The 20,663-nt window shown below is 33.5% G+C and overlaps 1 protein-coding gene across 1 annotated transcript in view; it reads left to right on the top strand.

The window, feature by feature from the left end:
- The window catches only part of LOC149410399 (uncharacterized), an 892,605-nt gene that overhangs the window by 151,386 nt on the left and 720,556 nt on the right, over nucleotides 1-20,663 (top strand).

Genomic DNA, 20,663 nt, shown 5'->3' with positions numbered 1-20,663 from the left:
ACCTTTTATAGAACAGTGTGGGTTCCATACTGTTGAAACGTACTCTAGATGACGGCCGGCATAGTCCAGTGGTAACGCATTTAACTGCCATTCCGAAGGTCGCGGGTTCGAACCCGGCGTGCGCAAATAAATTTTATTTGATTAATTTGTGTTATTTCACAATTAATTAATTAAAATAATATATAGTATATATGCGGCACGTTCCAGAGTGGAAGATACTACCAGTATCGCCCTGGTGTAAGACCACCATTCAGAATTGAAACGTTGCTCCAAATGGCTTTAGCCGTGTTTAGTGACTAGATCTGAATAGCCAGGTACTTCCCCACCTTCCTCTTTCCCTTCCCCACTTACCTTCAGCCCCACAACATCCCCCAATTGGGGATGCCATAGTCTCACTGGCTCCAGACGGGAGCAGTTGGGACTCTTGTGAGGTATTCACTATAAAAATAAAAAAAAATGATTTTTGAACGTCATACGTCCTACGGGTTATGTGAGATTGGAAGTGAAGCTCACTGTTTTATAGAACTCGAAGATCTCTAATTACATTTACCCTTTTTAAAAGATTGTTATTTAGGAGTAGAATATCGTATTTTTCTTTCGAGAATTAAATAAAACACTACATTTATATGTATTCCTAAGAAGACAGAATTTAAATATATATATAAAACGTTCTTAAAGTCCCTTTCTGATTTTCTATCCATTTCGCGTTATTTTATATTTGCAACAGGAAAGCATTCTGCTGTAACCGACACTTCCTACAAATATACCAAGGTGGTTTTTCGTACACCTTTTAAATAAAATCTTGTGGCTCTTTGATGTAACTTGCCTGAGGCCAAAGCATTCCCAGGAATAAGTTTGCTACTTGAGATACGTAAAAGGATTTATGAAATTGCAAAGACCACCTGTAAACAAACATACGAATATTTAGTAATAACAATGTTTGATGTATTTTATTTATGTATTTATAAACGCCTATTGGGCTTTTACATAACGATTTTAAATTAAATTGAAAAATAAAATTTTAATAGAAATAAATAAAAAAATATTCCTAATTTTATTTTTTTTCTGTTTTATAGTGAACAGTCGCAATAAACAAATTAATTTTTTTCCCTTAATCGAAAATTTCCGGACTGCGTTTGCCAAGCGATTTATATACCTTATACCTATATTCCCAGTTTTATTCTCTAATATTACTAATATATTATTTTTTACTCTGCGAAAATGTACAGCACAAGAGTCCCAACTGCTCCCGATCTGCGAACCTTTGAACCTGCGCCCTCCGTATTGCTAGAGTCTTACCCAAAGATATTAGAAGAACGAGATGTGCTATGCGCAGTTCGTACTGAGTGGAATTGTTTTGCGGAGTGTCGCCGGTTTTGTTCACCAATACTACTGCACACCTTCGCTTACGCTAAGGCATCGCTAAGGTATCCGCACTAATACATAGAACAGATTTCTGTGCGTACACGTCCCGATACCGTTCAAAGTACCCTAATTAGGTAGTACTCCGGCTACGGTCCGGCGGCCAACATAGCATATCTCGTTCTTCTAATATCTTTGGTCTTACCCCTCGACTACGGATTATTCCTTCAGTCACACAATATTCCCCAAGTCGATATTGCCATGGTCATACTGTCCCAACACATTTGGGACTCTTATGATGGATTGTTTCATAGAATTTGTACAATTCATCAAAGTTAAAATTCAAGTTCTGTGAAAGCTCAGTTTTTATTTCATCATGAACTGGTTTTTTTTTCGGTACTTGGATAATATCAAAGTATGAATAGGACTTTCACGGAACTTGAATATTAACTTTGAAATTTGATGAATTGTTCAAATTTTGTGAAATAACGCGTCCTTTTTATTCAAATGTTTCTTGCTTTAATCTTTGGAGGATGAGAAAGTGAATTTATGTATTATTTTTGTATAAATTGGCAAATTTCAAAATTATATGCAAGATTGGAGTCGAGTTTAGACTTAGAAGAGATAAGATGTTGAATGGAAGGGATGCAATTTTAGATAAGGCTGGACAGAAGAGAGGATATTTGTTTAGAGAGGGACAACCAAAAAATATATGATCTAAAGTTCAGACTCTTAGACCAGAGAATGTACAATCTGAGGAGTCAAGCACGAACGGAACAATGTCCAATGTTTATATTTTTTGGAGAAATGGGAGAATTTATTAAACCACGATCTTGATGGGACAGTTCTTTATGATGCATAGCAGGCTCCCATGGATTGACTAACAATACCTCAATACTTTGTATTGATATACATAACAGGCTTCTATGGATTGACTAGCAATACATCAATACTTTCTATTGATATACATAACAGGCTTCTATGGATTGACTAGCAATACGTCAATACTTTGAATTGATATACATAACAGGCTTCTATGGATTGACTAGCAATACGTCAATACTTTTTATTGATATACATAACAGGCTGCCATGGATTGACTAGCAATACGTCAATACTTTGTATTGATATACATAACAGGCTTCTATGGATTGACTAGCAATACATCAATACTTTGTCTTGATATACATAACAGGCTTCTATGGATTGACTAGCAATACGTCAATACTTTCTATTGATATACATAACAGGCTTCTATGGATTGACTAGCAATACGTCAATACTTTGAATTGATATACATAACAGGCTTCTATGGATTGACTAGCAATACGTCAATACTTTTTATTGATATACATAACAGGCTGCCATGGATTGACTAGCAATACGTCAATACTTTGTATTGATATACATAGCAGGCTGCCATGGATTGACTAGCAATACGTCAATACTTTGTATTGATATACATAGCAGGCTGCCATGGATTGACTAGCAATACGTCAATACTTTGAGCAAACATTGCAGGATGTGTCATTGAGGATGAGAAAAAAATGTCAGAGAGGAGACTGTGGCTTACAAGTAACCACACGAACATTAAATAAAACGAAGCACTATTTTTAGAGTGAATTGCCTTGAACAAAAAGAAATCACCTACCAATTATGTTTGTATTGGGACCACTTTTATAATATTGAATAATCTCACAAAACATCTATTTTGAAATTAATTTTAGGAACTTTCCTGATAATTTATTCATTCCAATACCTTCTCTCAGATTCTTCAATCTGTTCGCCTCCCACATTCGCTTCTCTTTAAGGTTTCCACGCCAGGTTGTATTTTCCAATATCTATACATAATCATTAATTTATCAAGGTTTTTATCGCCTCTTAAAGTTCAAAGACTCGTATCGAAAGACACGGGAATACGAGCAAGTGTTCTCAAAATAAGAAAGTGGATTACTTCTTGGAAAATTGCTCCGTAAAACCATACAAACGATTTTCAAAAGAATTTATACTGATATAAGTTGAGTAAAGCAACTTCACAGAACACAAGAAAATGTTGTGGGAAATATTATTTTATGTTAAGTTTTGAAAAGGCTTTTATTTGCCATTTTCAATATTGTCATCACGGTGGAATATTCTTCAGTAGGTCAGAGAATCGATAAAGCCCAATACGATATTGACTAAATTTGTCGTCATTGGATATTATCGTTCGCCATGCATAGTAACTTGTTTATTAATGAATGAACTAACTAAGCTCTGAGAATTGAAAGAAATTGTATACACGATCCACAGACTTAATTAATTAATTTAAAATGCGATCACCGGTCTCTGCGGCAGATGCGTCTCCCCTTCAGTGGCATGGCGGTCCGGATCGGGAGAGACCGGTTGGTGGAGACCCATTGACCTCTCAAGCCGAACTCTCTCGACCCAAGGCCTTGCATCGCAGTGGGAGGGATGTATTCAGACATCTGTCACTTCTAAAGAAACTGACCCACCCCTCATATCTTTCTTCTTCCCAGAACTTCCTCTCATTTCTTTCCTTTAAAAGACCCTTCATACAGCATTCCCACACAAAATGAGTATTGTTGATTTATTAAAAATATCTTAAATGATTGGTAATCCGGTTTCAAACAAGCCCGCAGGCCGTTTCCTGATAAACTTTTAGAAAATTTGTAAGAATGTAATAATTCGTAATCATAACACGTGTTCAAGCACCTCATTTTGTCTTAATTATATGCAATGACAAAATGCGAAAATGTAACGAACACGTATTCTGACATTGTGAAAACACATTGGTGTTTTACTAAAAGTTTATCAGGTTGCCTACCAAATCATTCGTTAATGACCTGCAATCACGTTTTTAACAGGAATTCGAATAATTTGAAGATATTCTTAATAAATAAGCAATATTTTAATAAATACGACAGGCTAATTAAAAATATTTCAATAAAATTATGAACATAATAAATAAAACGAAAACTTTTGCGTTTAAGTCGACCATTTCCGAACTCCATTTGCCAAGCGATTTTGTTGTCTGTTACCTATAATTGTGATGATATAAAATATACTAAGACTGGAAATATGTTTGGCTTGTGTATTCCACGCTTAAAGTTCTCTGTTTATTTTTATTCGCAACTTAGTATATGCATCAGGGAACATAAATTATTTGAATTACTTTGAAGTGTCGATAAATAATTGCGTGCTTCAAAAAACCGAAATTACAGCTTTTTCAACTTTTGCAAATCCTTAACGGAGAAGTTTGGAAGTTTAATAATACAGAGAGTAGGTACCTCCATTAATAATTATTAGGGGGAGTTTGCTGAACATATGAACATATGAAAGTTGGAGAAAAGTTGCGTGTCTGCTGTATGGCCCTGTAGGTATTCATTCCTAAAAAAAACATTCTGTATCTACATAACTTTGAGCTTATTACGCGTAGGCTGCTTATGGTTATGGGTTTTGAGAAAAATATTTAAACTTTCCTGGTATTTATCTAATTTCCCCTAGCTCTAAGATGAAAGTATCACGATAATGTGTTTCATAATAAGTACTAACATATATCGACTATCGTCTAACTAACTAACCATTACGCCATTTCCCCGCAAGGTAGAGGACGGACCGCCAAACAACTCGGTCTTGGCACACACTTCTTGCCTCATTCACGTTCATACATCGTCTCATGCATACCCTTCTATTATTCTGACTCTTGAAATGACCTGGTTCAAGTATCTGATTCACTTGATCGTGCCATGTCTTCCTCGGGCGTCCCCGACTTCTGCTACCATTCACATTTTTGTCATATATTGTAGTTACACTTTTTTCTACGCTCATTCGCCTTACATGCCCAAACCATCTTAGCATCCCTTTCTTAATGTTACTCATTACGCTTACATCAGCCTTGCACTCTTTGTGGATATCCACATTTCTCACACGATCATACTAGGTTATACCACACATACGCCTCAGCAATCTCATTTCAACAGCATTCAGTCTACTTCATCCTTTCTATACCAGTTCCATGCCTAACTTCTATACATCAGGGTAGGTACCAGCACTCCATTGTGGACTGCTAAAATCGCTTCGTTGGACAATTTTTGATTTCAACTTTCAAGATTTGCATTAATTCATTACCAAAAACAAAAGTGATATTTAAATAGATGTATTTGAAATCGACAGGAATCATTCAAACTTACTACAGAATCATGCTCCTAAATCTCACTTTACACACTATTTCAACCGCAATTTTCATTTCCTAAACTTGTAAAAACTTCATTAATAACTTGCGTCAAAAAAATGGCGTTCGCCAAATTTTGCCAGACTCGAGCGTTGGGGCATTAAATATTTGTATAGGTGGCTCACCATAATATGATATACGAACCAATGTGTCCGCTGTGAGTTCCCCTCCAAATGAACAAGTAGGCTCTATAAGCATGATAAACTACTGAGCTTCTATCTCTCCGCGGTTTATTCTGCGAGAAATTTCGCGTCATAAATTTTTCTTCTGTGGGATTCCAGAGGTCAGAAAGAGGTTTCACAGAGGGCGCGCGGGTGTGAAAGGGTTAGAATTTTTAACTAATGACAAGTTTGTAATGAAATAATGAAAGGGATGTAGAAACGCGGTCGGCACTGAATGAATAATTCACACTAGAAATGTTTTCCATGTAGATTTGAATGGAGTCCATTGTCATCACTAACTTGCTTTTGTTTCTAGCCATGTAACAAATAAAAACACTAGAAATGCCTACAATAATATATAATTGAATGTAAACGATTATAGCCAGCACCTTTTAGCACACCATCTGACTTTCTTACACTTCCCTTACATATATTCTGTTCTACATTTGTTTATTCTTTTTTACTTACTTCTTACAAAACCGATTAATTTTCTGCTTGACTGCAAGAAATCTCTCATTTTTATATTTTTGAATAAATTAAATATTATCAGTAAATTTTGGTTATAATACTTAAGTTTAAATTATTACTTAATGCTTGTTGCAGTATGAATTTAAATTAAGCTTATTCCCGGCAACAAATATTTTATGTGATGCATATTTATTTATTTATTTTAAAAACATACCGCACAACATGTGCCATTAATATAGGTAGAACGTTACAAGTACAAAGTATAAAGTGTAATAAAATATAAAAACAATGCAAAAAGTAAGAGAAAAAAATGCTAAAATAATGTATTAGTGAAATACAATAAATTATTTTCCATTGATGCCAATCTGTAAAAACCCATAAATAACCGTTATTATCAATTTACAGGTGACTTAAGTAGCGTAGCTTCTGTTTGTTGTCAGAATAACAACTTATGTTTTATGGTTCAGGAAAAGACATAAAGAAAAATATACATAATTGTAAGAAAATCAATAATCTCTGTGAGAACTTTAGACATATAAATGTAACACAAATGTAAATGTAAATTTAAATGAAATGTAAATACAAATGTAGTTGTGTAAATGAAAATGTAAATGAAACGTAAATACAAATGTAAATGTAAATGAAACGTGAATACAAATATAAATAAAAAAATTTATGTGTAAATGTAAATAAAATAAATACAAATGTAAATTTGTGTAGTTATGTATATTTCATAAAACTTTACATTCATATATTGGTTGGTTATTGGTTTTCGTGTTCTACTGAGGAATAAAGACTTTACTTATGTTTTACTATTGAAATACATGTCTTCTTTTTATGTCTTCAGGTAATGCTTTAAATATTTCAGGAATTTTATGCCTTTTTTCTGTCTTTTTTTTAATTAGCAAATTTTTTTGATTCATATAGGTACACATATAATTTTACAAAATATAAGACATTAACAAAAAAAACCAACAAAGGCGAATCCTGTGCGTGGGCATTGAAATTTTTGTTTACAAAACAGTGGTGGTTAAATAAAGAAAAAATATAGTACCTATAGATAGATGAATGTGATTTAACTGGAGTTTCTACAAATTAAAAAAAAAGTTAAATTTGAAGTTAAAAGTTTTTTTAATGTAAATAATTTAATTTTTAATATATATAATATCTCCGTAAGCATTTTGTGATTTATTCATTTAAAACATTTGTGGCTCTCTGTGCATTTGAGTAAGGTAGTTGCGGTACATGATCTGACATCGTATATCGCCATCGCATTTGAATTTCATAATAGTGGTGAAACACATTTCTGCAAAAGACATTTAAGGTTAAACAATGTCCGTTATATTCTATGTTTTTATAGACGTTAGTTAGTTAATTAGTTGCGCTTATCGTAAGGTATTGCTTTACAATATTAAAACAAATTATAACAATATGAATATGAATAAATAGTTTATTTTGTTTAAAAACTCAATGTTTACAAGAAAGGCATAAAAATATAATATTGTGTCGATTATTCAATCCAAAACTTTTAGATCACGAAACACGCTGAAATGGTTTTATTGCTATATTATTTGTTATACAACTCTAGCCCATTTAGCAAGCGATCTGTCCCTCTCAAACTTACCTAATATTGTAAATCGCTATCCTATTTCAATTTAATAATAATAATTGAAAATTTAAGGTCAGACTTTTGAATAACAAAACATGCCCAAACCGCATTTTTTTCTTATTCTTATTATAAGATTTAGGTGGGTTTTATACTGTAGAAAATAATTTTAATTTTAATACGATTCGAAAAATAATCAACAGAAGATCACACCCAAATTTTTTTAACGTTTTAAGGATCAGATTGCTTGATTGATTGATCCCTCTATTGGTTCTCACATCAAGACTTTGCTTTTAAAATCTAATTGAATGATTAAAAAACCTGTGTTTATACAGATTTGGTCAAAAAACAAATTTAAAGTCTCTTCAAACAACACGTAATTTTTCGATTCCAAATTATATTATTTTAGCAGTTTTATCCCGAAAGTAACAACAACTACTTTTAAATAAGAAAAAAAATCAAATAACCGAAAAAACACTGAGATGAATAATAAAACCAAATAAATATTAATTTGACGAACATCATAAACAAATACTTACATTGAATTCATATAAATCCCAAAAAGCAAAACAAAAAAAACAAACTAGCACTTTTAAAAGGTCTACAACAGATTAGAAACCACCAACTACCCATTCAAAATCCAAATACAAAAACCATTTGGCTTCTCATGTGGAATTCTAAGATCAGGGCAACATTAGAGTGATAATAATAAAGTGCGCTATTCCGTATTATTAAATCACGATTGCTTTTAATAGCCGATAAATTGCAAATTCCAACCAACAATCAGATAAATAAGTTGGCTCCACCAAGCGGTCTATTGTGCTAGTTGTGTACTAACCTACATCCATAATACATACGTACACACTAATGTGCCCGTTGATACAGAGTGGCTCTTGTAACAACAAAAGTGACCCTAAAGTTGTACCTTGCGGAATGCCCTCAGATAAAAGTTTTGAGCACTGAAAAGATAAATAGATAGAGGTGTGTTGTGTACATGTCTGTATATCTGAAGAAAGCACAATCTTCTCTTAGTCGGGTGAAACTGTTGAAACACTTTCAAATATTGATTATTTTTTAGTTGAAAATATAATCAAATTGTGATGAGGTCCTGCAATCGAAAGGTTATAATATAATGTAAGTTGACGACATAATTTTATTTTTAAAGTCAAGATTTTCCACATTGGTATTCAAACCATCTCATTCAAACAGACCATACGTTTAATAAAAATACAGGGGTCTACTTACTACATAAAAACGGAATAGGTTTCGGACTGGATAACTTAAAGACACAGGAATTACGGAAAGCAAAAGAGATTAATAACAAAGTTATCAAAAATCAAATGAACCTAAATAAAAGTCGGATGCTTACGTTGTTCCCTATTTACAAAAAGCACTCTTCCCAATCCTATACCTACTCCTACTACCTTCTCCATAGGAGTTTAGCCCAATTTTTTGCAACCCTATGTGAAAGATATCCACTAATATCAAATAAGTATGGTAGCAGAACACTTGACTAATTGATACCTGTGATTTATAACAAATTTAACGAAAACTTTAACTTAAAAAATAATTAGGAACCCTGCCCTAAACTGACAAAAACTGGTTAATAAATGAACAAAGCGTTTATCTTTATTAAATATTATATTTGGTATTAATATTTGAACTAAAATATTGAAGACAATATTTAAAATTACAATTTGAGGTTTTACTCAATAAAGTTATTCCGAAAAAAATAAATATTTAAACTTAAGCTAATGTGTATTATATTATAACATTAAATGGTAGAACCTACAGACAAGCTGATTGTCACAGCTTTGTGGGACTACCCATATCTTATATTGTATTAAATGTAATTATACTCAATTTAATAAATAAATTAAAAAAAAATAGAAATAATAAATTTATATATTTGTACCATATGTTACTAATTGTAGACTTAAGATTTTAGTCGAATATTGCCCGGTTATACGGCCGTAGCAAAACCCGGTCGGCATTCAGTATATAAAATAAAAGTGTTTTAAAAGTTTATAATTTTATTTTAAATATAAAGAACATAATATTATAACGATATAAATGAACATAGATAATATCACCTAGTAGCTGTATTATCACAGGTTTGTTCAGTTCAACGTGCAGTGTGCACTATGCCTCATTTAACTTGAACAAACTCTGAGCACAGTATGGTGCGGCATAATACAGTAGGGAGAACGTGGCTCTCGGCTTACTTGACAAAGGCGGGCCACAATATTTACTAAACTGGCTAGGACGACAAAAAGAAAGGCAACCAACGATATAAATGCACTTTACTGGCTACATAAACGCCAAGCGACGACTTAAATGCAGTCAGCTGACTAAAGAAAACAAGTCTAACGACAATGTAAATAGAATCTTTGTGGTTCAGTGGGCTCTAAAGACTTTCACGGAGAAGTAACTGAGTTAACTGAAGTTTCAATTACTTAGGTTTTTAATTAACCAACAAATCCTTACTTCCTTTCCCGGAGGGGTAGGCTGCCAGGTAACGTCACCACAACGTGTTCTAAAACTACGGATATACAGGGTTTTCCAATAAGAGGTGTTATTTTGATATTCAATCGTAAAAGATCGATGGTTTAGTTGCTTGTGTGGCACGTAGCGCCGTCTTGTTGAAAGTAAACGTTGTCTAAATTAATACCATTCAATCCCGGCCATAAAAAATCAGTAATCATCTCTCGATAGCGCAATCCATTCACCGTAACTGTTGATCCAACCTCATTTTCGAAAAAGTAAGGTCCAATGACTCCGCCGGACCATAAACCGCTCCAAACAGTCACACGTTGAGGATAAAAAGGCTTTTCAATAATAACTCTTGGGTTTTCCGAGCCCCAGATGCGACAATTTTGCTTGTTGACGAAGCCACCGAGGTGGAAATGGGCCTCATCACTCAAGATGATGTGCATTTGATTCACTCAAGGGAATTTTAATAATTTTAATGCGTTGTTGAAGCGTTTATCGTTCCATTTTTATTAATGACGTAGTTTTTACTTGTCAAATGTCAAAAAATGACAGCTTCAAAAGTAACATCTACCGAAATAGCGGGCTATTTAAAATAACACCTCTTATTGGAAAATCCTTTATTTAATTACACTTTAAATAAACTTTTTTGTATATCTATTTTCCCAAATGTTAAAATAAAGAAACATTTTGTGTTTTAAATGGATGATTAGTCTTCTATGGTACAGTAAATAGAGGCGAAATACTGCTACTACAAAATTGTGTTTCTAGTTTGAAATTTTGATCTCTTAGAATTATTTTAGATGCTCTAATTAAATACCATATTGGTAAAAAACATATTGGCCTTTGAAATAACCGAACAGTCTTTCGTGTATCCAGAAAAAAATTAAGTATCACCAAAAAATTAAGTATCACAAAAAAATTATGTATCACAAAAAAATTTAGTATCACAAAAAATTAAATATCACAAAAAATTAAGTATCGCAAAAAAAATTTATATGACAAAAAAAATTAAGTATCACAAAACAATTAAGTATCAGTTTGTAAAAACTGCTTTAAATTTCAACATAAATATTATTTTAGAATTTTCAAATTATCGCGATTTTGTAATATTTCTAGTAATAGGTCTTGAATGGAAAATATACAATGCAAATGTGAATGGTAGCAGAAGTCGGGGACTTCCGAAGAAGACATGGCACGACCAAGTGAATAATAGAAGAGTATGTATGAGACGATGTATGAATGTGAATGAGGCAAGGAGTGTGTGCCAAGACCGAGTTGTTTGGCGGTCCGTCTTCTCTGCCTACCCCTGCAGTGAGACGGCTTGATATTTATTTATTTATTATATTGATATTTAGGTCTTGAAATCTTAAATTTTTTTCATCATCAAATATTGAAATCTCCCTTACTGATAATGCTTCATAAATCATCGACGTCATTCCAGGCTTCACATACATTACAGACATTCCAAGGTCCAAGTTCATTACATTGACAATTTTCCAACTAACGTAAAGCTGCAATTTTTTATGTTAAATATCTTAAAAATTATATTTTCTTAATAAATTTTCAGTTTTTCTTCTAAATTTGGTTAATTCATGAAATATTATTATCTTCCTTATTCATTAGGCTTCATAAATCATCTTCGACCCTCCATTATTCAAGTACATCCGCTGCATAAACTCAATCACATCTTCATCTTTATTTGTCAAACTTAGCACCCTTTTGAAAAATACGTGACTTTTATAAAAATACCTTCGAGGGGATGGTTTTGATTTTGGATATTCAATTCTGCTCGCAGCATCCCTTAGCGGCGAAAACAACCCCCTTTCCCTGTACCGCCCTTCCCCTTTACCGTCTCCCAATCGATCCCTTCGATAACTGTGTATTAAGACGTCACTTTATAAGGTTCAAGACGTTAAGGGAGATTCTACAGTTCAGAACAAAGTACAGGGTGTGATAGAATTTATTGGATTTTGTAAACATTTAAAGATAAACATACTACAGCTATCCATTTCCATTTGCGTACTACTTCGAATCATCAAAATATTATTGATTATTTGATTACCTAACTAGGCGTCTACTGGTTTTGACATATAGCGCCAAAAAAATTACTCGCGCCAGGCCGTTTGGCTCAGGTCTGGCCCTGGATTTATGGCAGTGAGGAACATAACTGACAGAGGAGATATATTCAATTTGTATGGCTATTTCAGGCGTGTAACTGATGCTTATAATAATTTGTTATCCTTTGTGCTATCCATAAAAACCTTGTCTTATAAACATAAAATGACAGAGCATAGTTAAAAGTATACGGAATGCTCTAGAAATGAGATTTCTGTGGATTATTTGGGATAAAACCATATATAATCGTGCGATGCATGATTATTAGTTAAATATTTATAAATAATTCACTGCTGCACTTGAAATTCCAGATAGAAGAGACATCTATCCAAATGTTACGCGTATTTTTTTGCTTTCATATTATTCGAGTTTATTCGGCGTACCCTGTATAGTGAGCGTAAAATACCCGGAAGAATGAAGCCTCATTCTCGACGCCATAAATCACCCCTGGCAACCAATGCCATAGCGTGAAAACGTTATATTACGTCGATTAGCGAAAAGTTGAGGTTGGGGTAGATGATGGCGCAATTAGACCGAGATCAAACGATCCACTCCGGCAGAATGTTAAAAATACTCAACTAATAACACATATTATCTAGACCATTATTTCGTAGTTAACAACACAACTATTTAACAGACCTAAGCTCTCGTGATCGGCGCTAAGCTCGCACGGAATGGACGTGTTCCGCCTGAGAAATAGATGAACAGTTTTCATTTAGTAATTGGTAATATACAGTGTGTCCGGGGACGGTGATAGTGTGTGCGGGAATTTATTCTACATGATGGTAGAAGTAAAAAAAACAAATTTACTTTTTTCGAAATGTCAAATTTATTTTTCCATAAAAAATATTTTTCCGTAGAAGAATATTTATTTTTTCATACAAACAATTTAATTTACTAACATAAAAAGTACATTAAAACCTTGGAATTTCAAATGAAGTAATTTTTTCTTTTTCACTTGTACTGTCATGTAGCATTACTCTCTGCAGTAATCGCACCGCGCTTTACCACCGAGCACCCTGAGTTTATTATTGTGTACTTCGAAAGCCACTTTAACCTACATCCTTAATCTCAACGGGAAGCGAATCCAACCTAACCTAACCCAACTGAACCCAAAGTTTTGTAACCCTAACCTGACCTTACCTAACCTTACCTAACCAAACTTATCCCAACCCTAATCTAACCTAACTTAACCCGAGGTTTTCTAACCCAAACATGACCTTACCTAATCTTACGTAACCTTACCTAACCTAACCCAACTTAACCTGAAGTTTCCTAACCCTAACCTGACCTTACCTAACCTAACCTAACCCAACTTATCCTAACCCTAATCTAACCTAACTTAACCCGAGGTTTTCTAACCCTAACCTGACCTCACTTAACCTAACCTAATCTAACGTAACCTTACCTAACCTAACCCAACTTAACCTGAAGTTTCCTAACCCTAACCTGACCTTACCTAACCTAGCATAACCCAACTTATCCTAACCCTAATCTAACCTTACTAAACCCGAGGTTTTCTAACCCTAACATGACCATACTTAACCTAACCTAATCTAACGTAACCTTACCTAACCTAACCCAACTTAACCTGAAGTTTCCTAACCCTAACATGACCTTACCTAACCTGACCTTACCTAACCTTACCTAACCCAACTTGACCTAACCTAAATCTTACCTAACTTAACCCGAGGTTTTCTAACCCTAACCAGACCTTACCTAACCTAACCTTACTTAACCCGAAGTTTGCTACCCTTACCTGACCTAACCTTACCTAACCTAACCCGACTAATCCTAACTCTAACATAACTTAACATAACCCGAATGATTTAAACCCTAATTTAACCTCACCCAATTTACGCTGAGACAAATTCAAATAATTTCGTTAGTATTATGGGGCGGATAGAGCTTGTTAAGATCAAATTATCTTATGAGTTTGGGAGGCAGGTTTGGGCATTCCAACCCCGTGTACCATTTATTGGATAACCAACGCCTCTGCCATAGGTCACCACAAGTAGTTCGCTACGTTTGGTGAATTATCAGGGGTGCCCAGGTACATACGATGAGCTTAGGGTGCGCCTACCCACCAGCTGCGTGTCGTGCCAGATCGGGAGAGGCTGGTTTTGGAAGATCTTTTTACTTTTCCAACTGGTCTCCTGACCAATCGCCTTGCCCCGAAATGGGATAAATATTCGTATGTCCGTCACTCCTGGCCACACCGATCCCTAGATTCCTTCCCAACCCCCATACCTTTTACCTTCCCAGATCTTCTTCTTTTCAAAAAAGTCCCTCCAAATAGCATCCCAAAAGATGACATAATTTACTTTCTTCAGGGGCTCCTGTGTTGGGTTAATGTTAAAGTGTGATTTTGCAAATAATATAGTCGGAGGCGGAAATGTTGAAAAAGTTATAGCTTCTTACCTAACCAAATTTTAAAGTATTTGTTGAATATTTAACATTTTGATATTGCCATTTAAATTAATTCACCATTGCAGCACCCTCAATTATTTATCTGCCTGGCACCCACAGATTTTACTTACATAATCAAATATATATTTATATGTTAAATAATTGCAATTATTTGTAGTATAGACAGCCTGGATTTAACACAACCTCATTAATTTCATTTACCTACGAGAGCTACTCGTTCCAAATTCATGTTTTAATGTAAGAATACCAGGACTGAGCATTTAAAACACTCGCTTGTACCTTGATTATATAAAGTTGGTAATAGATCGCAGATGTGGCTGATCTATTTAACTGCACAAAATGTAGGTACACGAAGGCAATACCATCATATATTTTAAATCAATATTAATCTTCCGAGAAAAAATAAATGCGGCCGACTGAAATTGAACCAACACCCTTAGCTATAGATAGCCATTCGGTTGCACTAATCAGAAGGCAAACGGAACACACTAATAAGGACGGGTTGTTTCAGAGAATTTTAAAAATTCTTCAAATTTCATTAATTTCACCCGAAACGTTCATTTTCGGGTTCTGTAAAAGTCATATTTAAGTCCTGTTATTATATCATTATAGGCTAGTTGCTTGACAAAACTGAAATTAAAACAAAACTTGAAAAAATCTTTCACAGAACTTGAAAATGAACGTTGAAATTTGATGAACTGTTCAAATTCTCCGAAGCAACCCGTCCTAAGTGCCGGCAATCAAATGGGTGCTGGTTCAATTCCCGTTGGCGGCATTTATTTTTATGTTTTAATCATGTTTCCTAAAAATAAGTATCAATTATAATTTTCCTATTATTAATAATGATTTGCGATAGCTATTGGTGGCATCCATTTGATACTATATAATCTAAAGTGCAAATAGATTGTTTGTATTGTATTTTAGTGTAGTCACACTAAAAGGTGACAAAAGGCTATTCATTTCGTCGGTCATTTACCCCTGGCGCCAGGGCGTTTTTTGGTACAGATGAGTTTCGTGTAAGTTGTTTGACTGACCTTTACACGTTAATTACCTATGTTTTATGTATGACACATATATTTGCATCTTAGATTATCGTGTAGATAAAAAGTTTGCTTGCAAAAAGGATGTGTCAATTTAGGATTAGTAAAAATTAACTAGCTCACAATATGATTTTGAAATCAAACTGAACTCGATATAAAACCGTGGAACTTTGACCTTATCTCTACGGACTGCTTTTTGACATTCATTGATTAAATATTGAAGAAAATAAATAAATAAATATCCTTATTTATTACATTAGCTTCAAACCGAAGGTTCTGGGGAAAATTATTTCCCTCAGGGCGCATGCTGTGTGGAGGGTTTATTTTTATTTTTTGGATTGCATTCCAGATTTTTAATCCATTTACAGAACAATCTTCTGACACCCTTGACATCCAGGAAGATAATTATACGATAAAGTGTTAAGGTTACTTTAAGAGGAGACTATTCCAGAAATTTCATTTAACTTCATTTCTATGTTGTGTTATAACCTCTGTTCTGCGGTGTGGTATCTTGTACAAGTTATGTCACGCATAAACCATAGTATTGTAGGAGGAATTGGATATCAATAGAGTAATGAATTATATTTAAATTAATAAAGAAAGAAAGAAGGGGAGGTTCTGGGAAGGAAACGGGTATGATGGTTGGGTAGGAATCTGGGGGGAAGAGTGACAGACAAATGAAACCATCCCTCCCAATGCGGAGATAGGGAATGGGTCGAGAGATTGCGGCTAGAGATGGAGAAAATTATTTAGAAATTACCTGTACTTTCATAATTACAGGTAGATAAAATTTGTTTAGTTTATTAATTTATTGAATATTTGAAGATCTGAAAATGGTGTCCTATAGTTAGCATAAAACGCTTGGCTGTTAATAAAAAATAAAAGGAAAACATCCGTAGCTAATAGCTATTCATTGAAATATAAGTTCTTTTTATTTTATTATTCAATGCCCTCAATAAATTACATTTTCAAATAAATATTCATTTGTATGTAAACCCTTAAGTTTTCCAATTTATTTTTATAACAAAAGATTCATTATTTTATTTTTTTATGTGAAACCGCAAAGAATCCTAATTGCTTACAACCTACTGGAGACAGTGAGACTAAGGCATCCCCAATTGGGGTATGTTGTAAGTCTGAAGGTTGTGGTGAAGGTAAGGGGAGATGGGAGTGAGCAGGATGGAAAAGTATCCAACCATTCTGATCTAGTTATTAAACAACTTTTCAATTCTGAATGGTGGTCTTACACACACCAGGGCGATACTGAAAATATCTTCCATCCTGAAACGTGTCGCAAGTATACTTTATATTATTTTTAAATTAATAATTTGTGAAATAACACAAATCCATCAAATAAAATTTACTTGCGCTTGCCGGGATTTGATTCTGCGATCTCCAGCTGGTATATTTTTAACGAGTTTTGACTGAGTCCTGTTTTCACTGGACCGTTTGCCATTTCATTTGTCTGTTTTTTACCATAATTCCACACAGGAAGTCTTGAGGATAGTGATTTCCCTTTGTGTCTATAGGGTTGCTGTGTAGAGGGCTTATTTGAGGAGAGGAATGAGTGAACATGGGTTTTGAAGAGACCAATGTTATAGGAGGGACGAAAAACAGAGTTCCGTCGTTACGTTATGTTTCCTGTTCAAGATGATAATCATCTTGAATACTACCTTTGTATCCTGTCAGAGTTAAATAGCGTGGTCCTACTACAAACTGTCAACTCGGAATAATTAGTTTTATGGTACATACAGTTTAAGAATGTTTGAAAAAATAATTTATATTGAGATAGTGACATTTTGTTTATGATTTATTAAATAAGACAACATTAAGAACAGTAATTTTTGGACGCGAGGTCTACTGTTGTAATTTGTCTGCTTTATCACTTGTATATCTGCCACCATCTCAAATTAAACACCAAAACGCTTCGAACATAATTTTAATCTCCAATGCACCCTTAAGCCATGAAGATTTAACGATCTGCCATTATTTTGTCTAAGATTAAATACCTTTAATCGGAATATTTACACAGTATTTAGCTGCGTAACTGAGCTGGGTGATCAACGACTATAAACATCTTCAAAGGGTGACATTAACCACTCCAGCGATTATTTGTAAACTTAATCATTTACCATATTATTTCATTAAAATCCTTCCTCAAAAAATTAATTTGGAAACATATGAACTGCTTACTGCGGTTTAAACCCATTGAATTCACCAAGAGTTTACTATTTATCGCATAGTTTTAGGTTCTATACAACTGGCACTTAATGACAAACGATCGTTATTGCAAAATTTGCCATAGTTTGCCAAAAATCACTCGATTGGTTAAATCTATATTATGCTAAATTACCTGGTTTCTTCTATCATCCACTACAAGAGACAATCAAAAGAACTAAAGAGAATAATATTATGTCTGAATACAGGTGGGCTACAGAACTGTTAGCATATTACACTATTTTGACTCTTGTTATTTCCAAACAATCCTGTCCAAAGCATTTACAAATGTCTTACAATAAACCATCTGACATTGTCACTATACACATGGTATGTCTTCACGAAGGTAATTATTACAGGCATTCTCCATTTAACAGGAGAAGCATCAGGTACCCTTCTAATGGGTCATAGAGCTTGAAATCACCTTGGTTTTACTCCTCAACGTAAATTACAAGTCTTGCCTAAGCCTCGTGGCACGCGTTCCAAGCGGCAATTTGTCCCAAACGTGGTTGTCGAATACATCTTCATTTGGCTGATTTTGCCCGATTTTCAGCAGAAATTCTCGCAAGGAATATGGTAAACGGTGAAACATGTCTAGTTAATGTCTTAAATGTAGCTAATATACTTTACCTGACGTCCATACTTGACTATCACGTCCTTTCTCCGCAGGGGTAGGCAGAGATGATCGATCGCCATGCAAATCTGTCTCGGCATGCATTCATTGTTTCATTCGCTTTTACACTTTGTATAATACAAGTTTTTCTGTTTTTCCGACATTTTTCATGACTTCGATAACATACCTACAAGTTACAAATAAAGGTGGAATGAATCATATAATTTCGGAATGCTTTATAGGTTTTCTTAATGTGATTTGAAACTAGATAAAAATATATTTTTAATGATTTGTGGAACATTTGGAATCACGCAGTCCTTATGTAGATGGTGATAAGGTTGAAATTCCAGCTTAATACCAGCCGCCAGTTTTGATTTGTGGAAAAATAAACATTACCAAAAAAAATTTCAGGAAAAAATATTTTTTTTGTAATAATTTTCTAAAGAACTTAACTTAGTTTTACATTTTTCAATAAAATAGCGGTTTTTAAGTACGACATTTTGCACTTTTAAGAGGAAGCTACAAGCCAAAAATGTGTATATTCTTGGTATGCCTTATATTGCCACGAATGTAGTTAATAGGCATTAAAATCGCTTGACAAACGGAGTATATATATTAAAGTTGTTTCCTTTACGCGTTTATACATTTCTATTGAAAAAATATTTTTTTTAGTAGCTTACATTTATATTTTTTATTTGTATTCAAATCAAGGAAAACGATAGGAAAACCATCAATTTTTATAAATTATATTTTTAGTATTCATAATGTACACCAATTCGTAATAAAGATTAATCAAATATGCGACTTAGTATCTCTTTTCAAAATTTCGAATGGCAGACTGGACGCCATTGATTTGACGAGTCTTATATCGCTCCGTGTACCTACGCGCGACACTCGACAGACCGCTCTATATAATGTTCCCATATCTGCTAACAATTATTTTCAAAACTCACCTATTCAAAGACTTCACATACTCGGTAATAAGTATAGCTCAATTGATGTTTATCATCACCAATCAGTATACAAACTAAAATACAGTATACTAGAATGTTTGTAACAGATTCATAATTTTTTTTCAAACGCATATTTTATTGTTTCATTAACTAAGCTTTGTTTTGTAAAATTCCCAATCGGGCAAAATAAAGATTGATTATTACAAAGATGGTTTTTCAACAAACTGTAGTGTTTATCTTTATAATAATAATAACAAACTTACTTGTCTTGTGTGTATTACCTACTTACATTATTGTACTCTTGTAACTACACTATATTTATATAAACTTATCGAACTCATTGTCCAAATTCCAATAACACCGTAACTATATACTTGAATTGTATCTACTTAACTACCTACCTATATCTGTTATATTTTTCTCAAGTTTATGTATTAGTTTAACCTATGTTCTGTAAAATATTCAACCGACGCACTTTGTACAATAAACTTTGCTTGCTTATGTTTATAAAATAATAACACCATAACAATAACCCTACACATTGTTATGTAAGTTCATACTCAATTTATTATGCTATGTAATTAAAATATTTTATAATGCTACTAAACAACAAAACCCATAACATGTATATGTAAAAGCCTTCTAGGCGTTAATAAAATGAAATAAAAAAATAAAAATAAAAAATAAAATTAAGCTTCGCCTTAAGCAGTTTTTTACAGGAATGATACTTTATTTTTTATGCCTATAAAAAGATTGCTTTATCGTTTCAAATAACGTCATATGTTCTACTTGCAGTATTTAATGAAACGTCTATAATATTTCTAAACGTTAAAATTTTCTAATGTAAACACATGATTTTGCTTTATTTAGTGCTTCGTTAAAGGTGGTAAAATTACCAACACATGTTCTAACACCTTAAATAACGCCTTTAATAGGACTTCGTTGCAAAACCTATTAGGAAAATAACTACCTGC

The sequence above is a fragment of the Hesperophylax consimilis genome, chromosome 28 (genome assembly GCF_061612785.1).
Source record: "Hesperophylax consimilis isolate HC1 chromosome 28, BYU_Hcon_1.0, whole genome shotgun sequence".
Lineage (NCBI taxonomy): Eukaryota > Metazoa > Arthropoda > Insecta > Trichoptera > Limnephilidae > Hesperophylax > Hesperophylax consimilis.
The sequence above is the reverse complement of the archived record's forward strand: the minus strand, read 5'-3'. Positions and strand labels throughout refer to the sequence as shown.